Source organism: Pygocentrus nattereri, chromosome 8 (assembly GCF_015220715.1).
Source record: "Pygocentrus nattereri isolate fPygNat1 chromosome 8, fPygNat1.pri, whole genome shotgun sequence".
In the NCBI taxonomy this organism is placed as follows: domain Eukaryota; kingdom Metazoa; phylum Chordata; class Actinopteri; order Characiformes; family Serrasalmidae; genus Pygocentrus; species Pygocentrus nattereri.
The window spans coordinates 32,858,434-32,870,009 of NC_051218.1; positions in this window are offsets into that span (position 1 = coordinate 32,858,434).

Here is an 11,576-nt window from a genome sequence, read left to right on the forward strand (position 1 = left end):
TAATATCATCGACCAGAGAGGACTGACTAGCATCTGTCAATTATCATGATGCTAACGGCATGCCTCTTGCTCTAAACTGTGTGGAGTTTAATGGGTGTGATTATGTACTTTCTGACACTGTATGACACACTGTTCTCTATAAACATGGACGAGATTCATTAACATAGCTGTTAAAAACAGCAGCAGTAGTAGCAGCACGCTTGCAATAATACATTTGGGGTGCTGGAAGCGGCTTAAATTTGATTTGTCGTCAAACTACCACACTTTTTATATATGGGAAATCCAAGTTGGAGGTTTGTAGAATATAAATGTTGATGCTTGGTATAAAAACTTTGTAGGAGAAGCTGATAGAGTTTTACATTTCTGACTGCTGACCAGTGGATGTGCAGCTCTCTGGTGATTTCTGAAAGAGCAGTGATCTTTATTTTCCTCCTGTATGTTTTTTAGTCTGACAAGCGAAAACTCAGTTTGGCATTTTTTACAAGTGTTCAAGAAATGAAACACACCAGTTGGTGAAAAAAGTCAAGTCAAATCTAAAGTCTAAATTTTACTGTACTTGTAAGAAAAAAAAAGAGTGTTTATAAGGCTACATGATGCACTCATCATGAAAACTGGCTTAACCTTTTAAAATCTCCAGCTTATTACCTAATAAGCTATTCATGTCATTTGGCTGATGCTCTTATCCAGAGCAACTTGCCCAAGGACTTTTATTGGTACAGTGAAGGGTGCTTGTCCAGGCAACAAATTGAACCCCAGTTGGCAGCATAGAAGGCAGAGGTGTTACCCACTACACTACTGTGAAATAAAACATTGAGCCCACCCCTGGCCATTTTAAGGGTTAATAACTAGAACCTATTTAGGCATTTTAGAGTAGGAAGACTGTCTCAAAACTTACTCTCAGAATAATGATATAGTACTTTGGTCTTTGCACCACACACTTATCCCGTCAATATCAGAACCTGTTTAGCCATTTTAGTTTAATTTAGTGAGACTTACTTAGAATGTGTCATTAGAATAATTATCTAGTACTTTGAAGTTTATGCAAATCAAATCAAATTTATTTATATAGTGCTTTTTACAATGGATTTTTACAATGGATGTTGTCACAAAGCAGCTTCACAGAATTTTTAACAATAGTTTTAACAAGAATGTAAAGACCCCCCAGTGAGCAAGCCAGGGGTGATAGTGGCAAGAAAAAACTCCCTCAGAACTGAGGAAGAAACCTGGGAGGAACCAGGCTCACGAGGGGCTCAAACTACCTACAAGTGATTATGCTACTAATATTAATAGCAGTAGAATTAGTAGTAGTAATAGCTAGGAGTCCATGAAAACATCAGTGTAGGGTGGGCAGCTAGTCCACCAGTGTAGGTGGTGGTAGCTGGGGTGTGGGCAGCTGGTCTGAAGTGGGTAGCAGGAGGGCTCGACAGTCAGTCGTCCTTCAGTGTCCAGACATGTGGGCGTTTGTATACTCGGAAAAAAGGCAGGGAGAGGGAAGTTGTTTTATTCTGTCTGTTTGTACGTAAAATAGGGAATGTGGACAGTGTGGCTAATGACTTCAGCAGATCTGACTATGACAGCTTAACTAAAAGGAGAAAACTAGAAGGACACAGACATGAGAGCACTCTGAAACACTCTGAGCACTCTGTTTGGCATCCCTCCGCTCCACCGTCCACAAACCTGATCATTCCAGAGTTTGGGGGCTTTATAAGAAAAAGCTCTTCCCCCAGCTGCAGCCTTATGAATTCTAGGAACTATTAATAAGCCAGCACTCTGTGATCTGAGTAGTTGTGATGGCTCGTAATAGGAAAGAAGGTCTTGCAGGTACTCAGGAGCGAGCCCGTGTAGGGCTTTATATGTCAGTAAAAGAATTTTATAATCAATAAGGAATTTAACAGGCAGCCAATGAAATGATGATGGCACTGGACTGATATGATCAAATTTTCTAGTTTTAGTGAGCACCCTGGCTGCGGCGTTTTGGACTAGTTGAAGTTTGCTTAGACTCCTGCTCGTACATCCTGACAGTAGTTACAATAGTCTAGCCTAGAAGTAATAAAGGCATGTACTAGTGTTTCTGCATCATGCACGGACAGGGCATTTCTTATCTTGGCAATGTTGCAAAGATGTAAAAAAGCTGTCCTAGTCAAGCTGCCTATGTGTTGATTGAATGATAAATCTGAATCAATTATGATGCCAAGATTTTTTGCTGCTGAGCCAGGTGTAACTGGAAAGTCAGCAAGATTTCAAATTAAATCTGGTAATTTATTTCTTGCCAAATTTGGACCCAGAAGGAGAACCTCTGTTTTGTTATTGTTTAGTAGGAGGACGTTCTGTAACATCCAGCATTTCACAACTTTTACACAGTCCTCTATTATCTTTAATCTGTATTTGTCATCAGGCTTGGCTGATATGTACAGTTGCCTATCGTCTGCATAACTATGAAAGTTAATGCCATGGTTACTTATAACTGTGCCTAACGGTAACATGTATAGTGTAAATAATAATGGTCCTAAAATAGAGCCTTGCGGAATTCCAAATCTTACTTTTACCACACCCTTCCCTGTTAATATCTAGAACTTGTTTACGCATTTCAGGGAAATTTGGTGAGACTGTCTCAGGCTTACTATCAGAATAATTATCTAGTGCTTTGGAGTTTGTACCATATACCTACCCAGATCATATCTAGAATGTATTTAGGCATTTTAGTTTAATTCACTAAGACTTTCTCAGAACGTATTATAAGAATAACTATCTACTACTTTGCTACCACACACAGGTCATATCTAGAACCTGTTTAGGTATTTCAGTATAGTGAGAAAGTCTCAGAACTTACCATTAGAATGATTATCTAGTACTTTGGAGTTTGTACCACACACTTGCCTTGTCAACATCTAGAACCTGTCTAGGCATTTAAGTGTAATTTAGAGAAACTGTCTCAGAACTTACTATCAGAATAATTGTCTAATACTTTGGTGTTTGTTGGACACACTTAGCTAGTCAATGGGTAGAATTTAAGAGACTGTAAAAGATTGCTACAGAATAGACTCCAGCACTAATGCAGACTTTAATATGGTTCCCTAGGTTCCCAAAGCCATTTATCATTACAGCAGCCTGAGTTTAAAGAGATGACAGCTCGCTGAACATTTATCATTGTTTCAGGAGCATTTATTTATTCATGTTTTTAATATTGTAATATGTGTAAGCAAATATTACCACCAGTGTTGTCAGAAAGTTCCACTCAGAAGATCCAGAAACAGTAAAGTGGGCACTTCAGCACGTATGGAGGTGTGAATGTGTGTTTATCTGTACTGTGAGCAAGTGTGTGTGTGTGAGTGTGTGCACCCATGCATGTGTGTTAGTGTTTGTAAATGAGATTTTGTGTGTGTGTGTGTGTTAGAGAAGGAGATTACGATGCTGAATTATTCATCTCCTTGTTGGAGTTAATGAGTGTGTTGTGTCTGGGGGTTTGGTGTGTGTGTGTGTGTGTGTGTGTGTGTATGTGTGTGTATGTGTGTGTATGTGTGTGTGTGTGTGTGTGTGTGTGTTATAAGAGGATACGGGGTTCTTTATCTCTCCACCCTCACTGATAAACAGGGGTGCATTTCCCTGATTTACATATCTCACATAATCTTACAGTCAATGGTGGACATAAAGTATATGTGCTTTGTTATATAATTGGTGTTTTGCAACTAATGTACTGTAAGAGACACTTGCTAATGCGTTTGCTTAGCAGAGTTGATCACTGTAATGATCTTTTTACTGGAGAAAAGACTATCCTCTACAACTCGTACAGAACACAGCAGCAGAGTTCCTCACAACACCAACACATAGAACTCATCTCACTCCTGTTTGCACACTGCGCTGACCGCCTGGATTTTTTAAGAGTGAGATTTCAAAGCTCTGCTGCTTGTTTTTAAAGCACTAAATGACCTTAAAGCTCCAGGAAGTCTGTCTGTTTATGATCTTAGATCTGCAGATATTGACCTTCTGCAAACACCTTCTGCAAAATACAGAAAACGTGGAGAGACTCTTTCAGTTATTCTGCTTCAAAACTGTGGAGCTCACCTCACCTTTTATTAGACAGTCTAGCTCAGTTCACATGTTTAAGAAACATTTAAAAACTTCTCAGCATTTAGTTAAAATTCTGCATCACTTTGGTGCTTGTCTTTTATCTGATCTGTGTCATTGTACTGATTTTTAAGTTAAAACTCGTAGTTTCTTCTGTTACTGTTAAACCTGATGAATTGTCTGTAAAGATACTGACAAGAAAAGTGTTATATAAGTAAAAAATATTAGTACTACAACTTTAAGTAGTAGTAGTAGAAGTAGTAGTAGTAGTGGCGGTAGTAGTTACTAGTTACATTTACTTAAGTATGTGTACTTCAGTAAAACATTGATGGATTTGTTCTCTCCTTAGTATTTTCAAATCCTAATGCTGTTACTTCTAATTGAATATATTAGTGAGTAAAGCAACCTACATTTTACTCAGTTATTTTTGTTGTTAACAGTCAGTCATTAATTTTTTTTCTTGTTTTTAATTTCATTGTTTTGATAACATCTGTACAGGTTTGTGATACAGACTGGCTGGTACACATTTGTTCTGTAGCATTTATTTATTTATTCACTGAAATGTCCAACAGGCTCCAGATTTTAACCCAGTAGGCACGTAGTACAAAATCCAAAGTGCTACATAGTTATTTTTTTTACATAGTTATTTATAGTACCGAGACAGTCAAGTAAATTACACTGAAAAGACTAACAGGTTCTAGATATTAAGCTGATTAAACACACAGTAAAATGACTCAATCATAGTTCAAAACTTATAGATACCCTAATTTTCATCACAATGTCACATGTCTAAGCAGGTAAATCAGAATCTCATGCTTTATTTTACTAAGGACTCTTATTGTGGAGGGTGGGGCAAGGAGTCGCTCCTGTGTATGTGTGAGTGGAGAGCTTGGTCACATCTCTGACTCTGGAGCTTTAGAATTTTATTTTTAGACCAAAAAATTCCCTGAAAGTGCTGATAGATACTGGATGTTCTAAGAAGTTCCACTGCAATTCTGTAAGTTACTCAGTAATTCAGTAGTTTTGGAACCTGACTCTCCTGTTCTTCTACTCATGATGTTTTTTTGCATGGCAGTGGGTAGTGCTGGGTATGATTCCCCAGTCGGGTGACCAGGGTCCTTTCTGTGTGGGGTTTGCGTGTTCTCCCCATGTTTGTTTGGGTTTCCTCCCACATACATGGGAATTGGAGATGCTAAATTGCTCCCAGTTGTTAATGTATGTGTCTGTGTTACTGGACTGGTGACCTGTCCAGGGTGTTTTTTGTCTTCAGCCCAATGAGCACTGAAATACGCTCCAGCACCCCTCATGACCCTGGAGGATATGTGGCTTAGAAAATGGATGAAGTACTAAAGTACTAATTGAGGATTTCACTTTTTTATTGTTATTTCTGCACAAGTCATTCAAAGTGGTTTAGTATGAAATGATAGTAATTTAAAGTGGTGGGGAAAGAACCACGTGAAAATGGTATCTTGTCAAGTAAAATTCTTAAACGTGGTTAGAAAATCTAATACTTCTGCTGTTGCGATTGTTGTAAACTTAATTTAAGATGATCTAGCTTATTACTAGACATTTTTACTTGTTTTCAGTCATTTTATCAAATAAAATGATCTCACTATATTGGCAGATAATTTTGCCTGTTTTAAGAAATATGCTTGAAACCTACAAAATTATCTGCCAGTACAACACAACAATTTCTATCCACTATCCAAAAGCACCATTTAACCTACACGTGTCTTCTGAGTTTTATATGGAATGTTGATGATGGTGAAATAGTGGAAAATCCAAAATTATAAGTGTTCTTTGGAAACTATTTTGCCTCAGCATGTATCCCTCCACCACAGAATCTTCTCAAAACTATCGTAAAGCTCATCAATCTCAGACACCAGGCAGCATTTTCATAACCATGTCATTAATAACTTAGAGGAGGACATCTGGTTCCTATCATCAACACTGTGGACAATTCTGACTCAGTAACTTTCTCTAGAACAGAGCTTTTCACATCAAACCACTCTGAATGACTCAACCATTTAATTATGGAGATATTGACTGAAAAATCTGCGGATCTCCTGTAATAAGGGTTTGTTCTCTTTTGCTGCAGTAACAGCTTCTACCTTTATGGGAAGATGTTGGTACTCTGCTCTGAGGGCCATTGCACAATTTATTGGCCCTCCCTCTATACTATTCATCAATGAAAAGAGACCACCATAGTGCGTCAGAGTCAGCGTGAGTGTGTATGTATGTGTGTCCATTTTTCTGACAGTAAGCAGGTACACTCTCATTAGTGCGGATTAGCTGAGACCTTCCTGCTGCCTGTGGCTTTACCCACAAGCATGACTCCAGTGCCACTGTGTGTGTGTGTGTGTGTGTGTGTGTGTGTGTGTGTGTGTGTGTGTGTGTGTGTGTGTGTGTCCTGTCAGCCCTCAGTAAGCCTGTTATTCTTCAGCTTTGCACCGAGCACCTTCCATAACTGTAGTGTCATGGCATAAAGCGCAGAATTCCTCAGTCTGACATCCTACAATTACGGACTTCCAAAACATCCAAAATGACAGGCAAAGCAGGGAAGCATTGCAAATTCATAAAACAGCTGAGCCCTCTCATCTCCAATATACTTTGTTAAAACAAGGTTTTGCCTTGTCTCTCAGTTCAGCCCCTTTGCACTGTATTTCAACTGTATACATTGTATTCATGATATACACTAAATTCTAATGCTATACACTATATTCTTACACTGTACTCTCACACTATACACTAAATTCTAACACTATACTAAACATTCTAGCTCAATATGCTATACTCTTACAATATATTCTAAAACTGTACATTTTTATTACTCATATGTTATTGTTAAATTACATTCTTATATAATACACTATATTCTAACATTGTACCCTATACTCTATATTCTTACACTATGCATTACATTCATACACTGCACTCTCTACTTAGACACTTGCATAATACACCACACTACACTGTATATTCGATACATTATACACAATAGACTAATACACTATACACAGTACTCTTAGACTGTTCACTGTATTCTAAAAGTTTACACCATATTCTTAAGCTATATTTCAACTCTGTACATTATAGTTTTGTGCTGTATTCTACCACTGTTCTCTATACTCATATGATACACTACATTCTAACAAAATACACAACACTCTTACTCTATATACCACATTCTAACACAATACACTATACTCTTACTCTATACACTACATTCTAACAAAATACACTATACTCTTACTCTATACACTAGATTCTAACACAATACACTATACTCTTACACTATACACTATATTGTAACACAATACACTATACACCCACTATACATTCTAACACAATACACTACATGTACTCTATACACCACATTCTAACACAATACGCTATACTCATACTATACACTACATTCTAACACAATACACTATACTCTTACACTGTTACATGCTAACACCATACACTATAATCTTATACTATACACTACACATTCTAACACTATACACTACAATTTTTTACATTCTTTACTCTCTAGTTAATACACTATACTCTAACATTATACACTTACACTACACACCATTTCCATACACTAGACTTTATACTTTTTACCTTTTACTCTATATATTTACACCATACACAACATTCTTACACTATACACTAATTTCTTACATTTCTTACTCTATCTACTCAGACTATACACCTAATTCTGCACCTTTATGCACTTATACTACACATTACGTGCTCCCTATATTCTTACAATATGTATTATATTTCCAAACTTTACTATACATTACAGACCTTTTTTACAGACCATTATTGTAATCATACAGCTAGCTCAAAATAATTTTAAGATGTATTTCTCTTTAAAAATAAATTATACTGACTTTTGCAGTGTTGTTTTTCAACATCAACATGTAAACACAACTAAAGTGATGTGGAGAGCAATGTTTGCATCTGTGCTCATCTGTGACTGAGGTGGGAGTGGTGAGGGAGGCCACAGGTATATTTTCTTTGAGTTAATATTAAGTGTACACACAATGTGTAAGGTTCCACACATCATGTTTTAGTGGTTCTAGTACATCAATGAGGGTATCAGTCTCATTTCCCAGCATGAGCACGGTGATTGCGCCAAAAGTGGTTAGTACACTGCAGAAACACTCACAGGTTGATGTTTGCGTTGGTAAAAGTCCAGTCTCACTGACAGCTGCACTGTGCATCAAAGCCCATTGAATAACAAAACCCTCATTTTCAGTCTATTAACAGTGGCAAATAATCCTCTCCACTGGTTGCTTAACAGATGGGAAGAAACAATAGTCTTTCTGCCTCTCTCTTTTTTTCCTCTGCCATCAGAGACTGAGGTTCGTGTTCTCGGAGCTCAGCTGCACAGGTGAACTAATTTCAGCATGTGCCGTACCTGTAATTCTACAGAGGAAATGAGGAAAGGCTGACGGCGAGCTTTGAATTTTAATAATCCACATCTTTACCCCGAGACAAAGGGGCCTACCAGTGATTTGCAAATGAACAGTCTGTCAGTCAGAATACAGCACGACTCTCGCAGGAGGGCATTCCAGAGATACACACCCTCTCTCTCTTTCTCTCTCTCTCGCTCTTGAATTGAGGACCTCAAATCTGTAGTTTAATTCCAGTGCAAATAGTGTGTTATAACATACTGTTAACCCTTTAACTGCTGCCTTATTGCTCAGTAACAACTTAAACATTTCCCACTTACCACTAGGAATCATTCAGCATCTGCTACACTCTAAAAAAGATGGTTCTCCAAGGGTTCTTTAATAAAAACAGTGGCTCTATATAGAACCATGAACATTTAAAGAACCATTTCTATGCTTAAATGGCTCTTGACATGGTGAAATCTTTCTTCAGATTGTTGTATATGGTTCTATATAAAACCTTTTTGAAAATGATCATTTTTTAACACCCACAAGTGTTCTATTGTTACAGTCTTGTCATTGTAACACAAATAGAACCCTTTTTGATGCCACATAAAATCATACACAACACATTTTCCATCAATCTGAAGAAGCAGTAGAACCCGTTTTGGTCATGTTTAAAGAACCATAAAAATATATTTCCCATCAATAGCAGAACAAGTTAACCATGTGTAGAACCATCGATGCATTCAAATGGTAATATTAGTTGTTATGGTTCTATATATAATGACTGCCTTCACTAGACAACCCTTGAAGAACCATTTATTGAAAGTGCAGGAATGTTTCCATGTCTACTTTGATATAATCATCGAATATTATGAATAATTCAGCAAGTACTTGGAATGATTTCATATATAATATGAATACTTAGTAATTACTGTGAATTATTCCTTATCTACTATAGATTAAGCAGGTCTACCATGAATTATTCATTAACTACTATGAATTATTTAATGAATTATGAATCATTAATGAATATGTGGTACAGGTTATTCATAAATACTAAAATTATTCAGTAACTCCTAAAATGAAATAAATATTCAGTTTCTGCCATGAACAAATGAGTAATTACTGTGGATTATGTATTATCTGCTATAAATTATTCAGCATCTACTACAAATTGTCCATATCTACCATGAATGATTCATTAAATAGCATGAATTATTTGTTGAATTATGTATTATTAAATATGTGGTATGGATCATTCATGAACTACTAAAATTATTCAGAAACTACTAAAATTAATATAGAAGAATTATAAATACTCAGTATTCTCTATGATTCATTCAATGGTTATAAAAGTCTTATATATGAACTGTTTATCTGGCCAGTAAGCCTTAATTTGCTCTGAAAAACATCTGTGTTAGAATCAAAACAAGCAAAATTAATGTAAAAAGGGATGATTTTATGCCTGTGTTTTTGAAATCTCTCCTCAAGGAAACCTGGTATTAATTGCATTTAGCATCTAGTACCTGATTTATCTAATCAATACTTCATTAAATGAGTGTGTTCGTGGTGAAAGTGAACAAGACTGTGTGGGTGAGAAACCTGCAGACAAATTTTATTCTTCTTACCAGCTCTGTATTGAGAATTAAAATTGTATGAACAAGCAGAAACACAGCTATCATCCAGATAAACGGCTTTAAACAATTTGCTTAGCAGACTTCTGGACAGTGCTTTGAACATGACTGAGTTAGAGCTCCGAGCCACTGCAGCAGTGCCACACAGAGCCACCGTTTAACTCTCAGCAGAGCCGTCACACTTTTTAATTAACCCCGAGTCACACGAGGCCTTTGAGTGGACGGTCGGACGCCGGTCAGCTTTGAGCAGACTCTATTGAGGGTGTGAAAGATGTTCTGATAGAAACACACATACACGCGGCCACAGGGGCTATTGAGTGATCAGCGGATGAGGTTTGACCGGGGAGGTAACTCAGTGATGGGGTTATTCTGGGTCAGCTGACTCCTACACTCTCACACGCTTCATCTTATACCTTTCTCAGTATGTGGGGTCATGCACGAGTTCTATATGTATCACATAGATCTATGTATTTCTATGTAATAATGATAGATCCCATATCTTATATGTACAATATGGTGCAAAAGTCAGAAAACTGCTTTCATATTTCTCATTTCCCAGTCAAAACACATACACACACATTTTCTCCCTCAGGGTCTCGGTGGGGGGCAGTGCTGGAGCCTATCCCAGCAGTCATCGGGCGGACCAGTCAAAACAGCCATTACACAATTTTCCATTCATTTTTCAGGAGGAGGAGCTCAGATATAACTATTCTACTTACATAAAGTAGAGTTTCCAAAACTTGATTTCCACAAATGATTAAAAGAAAATGAGACTCCTAACAACCACCTGGAAGACCTGGTAGACACCAAAACTATCCCCATCAGATAAGCAGCACTTAAAGCTTTCATATTTGAGAGAGAGAGAAGAAAATCAAGCTGCTTCAGATCTGAAAACATCCACAGGTGTTTCTGTCTGTCCTTCCACTGTAAGAAAAGGAGACAAACGCAAAAGAGGCACATCTGCACTAGAACGTGGAGTGAAGTTTTATGGACTGCTGAATCTAAACTTGAGATCTTTGGAATTCTTTAGAAAGCAGAATGCAGCACAGAAGCAAATAAAGTCAGGGATGGTGGACGATCAGTACCGTGTTGGGGATGTAGAACAACATTTGGACTTGGTGTTTTGTTTCTGATTGAAAGCATCAGGAATGCTGACAAGTATAACACATTTTCATACATTGTGAAACATTTTCTTATGGAAAATGTTTGATTGTGAAGCAGTTTTTTTTCTACAGCAAGATAATGACTCTAAGCACACTGCTGAGAACATCAAGATTTTTTTCTGATACTGAAAATGTATTGACTTATTTTCACTGGTGGTCTCTGATTTTGCTCAATACTGTACACCCCCTGGCCACTTTATCAGAAACCCTTGTGGCCCTACCTTGCTGATGCACATTTAAGGAGTTTTAACACTAGAGCTTTTTTCCGGCCTAGGATTTCCTCTGCAATTACGGTACATTTGGTGGAGTGTGAAAGC